A 2866-nucleotide genomic window follows, 5' to 3' on the forward strand; every position below is an offset into this window, starting at 1 on the left:
ATATTGTAAAAAGATATTTTCTGACAAAATGGCACTTTTGACCATTTCCATTTCCACTTTCCAATCGTTATAAAAATTTAACTCCTATCTTCGAAACTTTTTCAAAATTTTCTGTCGTCTTCTCTGTTATGCTCATCATCGTATATCAATCACGGTGCGCCACTTTCGAATCACTTTCACGCTCCGCAATCTCAACGGAGGTTGCCATTCACATGCTAATGTACCTAATCGACATAGAAATTCGCAAAATGTCACCGAAGACAAATCGCAAAGAATAAATGGGGAGAAAAGAAGGAAAGAAACTTTCGCGCTCGCGTTAATCCCACACCGTGTGATTTTCCTAGGCGGGACCGAGGTTCGCGGAATCGAAACGAGTCTGCGAGTCGCGGAAGCTAATTAGGCGAATGGCGCAATGAGGACCGAGGACGGCTATAATTGGCCGTCGCGGTGAAAACGAGGGAAGATTGAGAATCGAGGCGAGCACCGCGTTGCACCCTGCTGAAAAGGTAACTCGGCCAGAAGGAAAGCGCGAGTAAACCGGTTACCAGAGGAAAAAGGTTATGGATTTTCTCGTCGCACGCGAGCTGATTTCTCCCGATGAGTGAAAATTCATCCGGTTCTCGCTGGAATTTTCTTCGGACGATTTTACGACGGAAAGCTTCGATACGATTGAGTTTTGTTGTAGTGGCGCTGCTGTGCTTTGATCGAAGGACTTTGGAGGAGTATGGTAATGTATGAGACATAAGTGTGTAATTGATGGTGAATTTATTGAGTGTATGTTCATTGGTGTTTGTTATTACCTATGAGTTTTCAGTTTCGAGCTCTGAGTTAGAAATACTGAGTTTTGAATTCTGAGGCCTGAGTTCTGATTTATGAGTTTTGAGTACTGATTTCTGAGTTCTGAGTTTTTCATTATTAGATATTTGTTAATCGTTGTGCGAAGATCTGAGATCTGACATTTGATTTCAGAATTCTGAGATTTGAAATCTGAGTTCTGAAACCTGAGTTCTCAGTTCTGAGTTCTGAGTTCCGAATTCTAAGTACCAAGGTCTAAGTTCGGAGATCTGAGATCTCACATCTGAACTCGTGGCTCTGAATTCTGAAATCTGAGTTCTGAGTTCTGAGACTTGAGTTCTGAGTTCTGAGTTCTGAGACTTGAGTTCTGAGTTCTGAGTTCTGAGACTTCAGTTCTGAGTTCTGAGTTCTGAGTTCTGAGTTCTGAGTTCTGAGTTCTGAGACTTGAGTTCTGAGTTCTGAGTTCTGAGTTCTGAGTTCTGAGACTTGAGTTATGAGTTCTGAGTTCTGAGTTCTGAGTTCCGAGACCTGAGTTCTGAGTTCTGAGTTCCGAGACCTGAATTCTGAGTTCCAAGGTCTAAGTTTGGAAATTTGAGATCTGAGATCTCAACTCGTAGTTCTGAATTCTGAGTTCTGAGTTCTGAATTTTGAATTCTGAGTTCCAAGGTCTAAGTTCGGAAATTTGAGATCTGAGATCTCAACTCGTAGTTCTGAATTCTGAGTTCTGAGTTCTGTGTTTTGAATTCTGAGTTCCAAGGTCTAAGTTCGGAAATTTGAGATCTGAGATCTCAACTCGTAGTTTTGAATTCTGAGTTCTGAGTTCTGAATTTTGAATTCTGAGTTCCAAGGTCTAAGTTCGGAAATTTGAGATCTGAGATCTGAACTCGTGGTTCTGAATTCTGAGATCTGAAATCTGAGTTCTAAGACCTGAGTTCTGAGTTCTGAGTTCTGAATTCTAAATTCCAAGGTCTAAGTTCTGAGATCTGAGATCTGATAGCTGAACTCATGGTTCTAAATTGTGAAATCTGGAATCTGAGTTCTGAGATCTGAGTTCTAGGATTTCAGATCTGAGATTTGAGTTCTGAGTTCTGAAATCTGAGTTCTAGGATTTCAGATCTGAGATTTGAGTTCTAAGTTCTGAGATCTGTAATACACATTGTTATAAGTATTTTATTGTGTTAGGGTTATATTTTTGGAATTGTTTTACAAGGTTTTCACAATCAGTGTATGTGAATTGTTTTGGTAGATAATTTTGGAAGATTTCACGAATCTTATGATGAATTCAGGAATTTTATTGGTAGGATGAACCACTGCAGAGTTTAATGTTCATGCTTGTCCTCGTAGTGAGAGAACTGTGTTGATTTAAAATACATTCTAATTCATGTAAATTTATGTAATATCGTTAGATGATAATTCAAATTTTAAGGAAGGTATTATAACGTAATTCTGATCTAGTATATGCACTTGATACATTAAATAACAATATTTAATATTTATTTATGCAAACAATTTAACGTTTACATAAAGCACTTTTGAGTTCAATACTTATATTATTTCAACGATGAAGAAACCTGTATTTGTTTATTTAAGATACACTGTAATTTATTGTAAATGATATGATAATGTTGTTCGTGTTTTAAGTAATGTACTATAAGTATCGATCTAGTGGATGAATAATAATATTCTTATGTTCAAGATATATTAGATAATAATATTTATTCATAGAAACTGATGTAAATTGATCCCTCTAATGTTCAATATTTTTATTTATCTCGATGATAAAGAGACTATATCTGTTTATTTAAAATATACTCTAATTTGTTGTAAACAATACAATATTAATTGTCGATTCAAATTTTGGAAAATATACTATGAGCAAATACTTAATGCATGGAAAATATTATATTTTTTATTATTAATATTTTTATTATAATATTATATTTTATTTATATTATTGAAAAATATTATTATGTATTTAATATGTCAAATGACAATTGCATTTATGTATTTAAAAAATCCAGTATTTAAATACGTCATTTTAGTATATAATCTTCATATTTATTGTCATAAA

The sequence above is a fragment of the Eufriesea mexicana genome, unplaced genomic scaffold (genome assembly GCF_001483705.2).
Source record: "Eufriesea mexicana isolate 0111107269 unplaced genomic scaffold, ASM148370v2 scaffold1576, whole genome shotgun sequence".
Classification (NCBI taxonomy): Eukaryota; Metazoa; Arthropoda; class Insecta; order Hymenoptera; family Apidae; genus Eufriesea; species Eufriesea mexicana.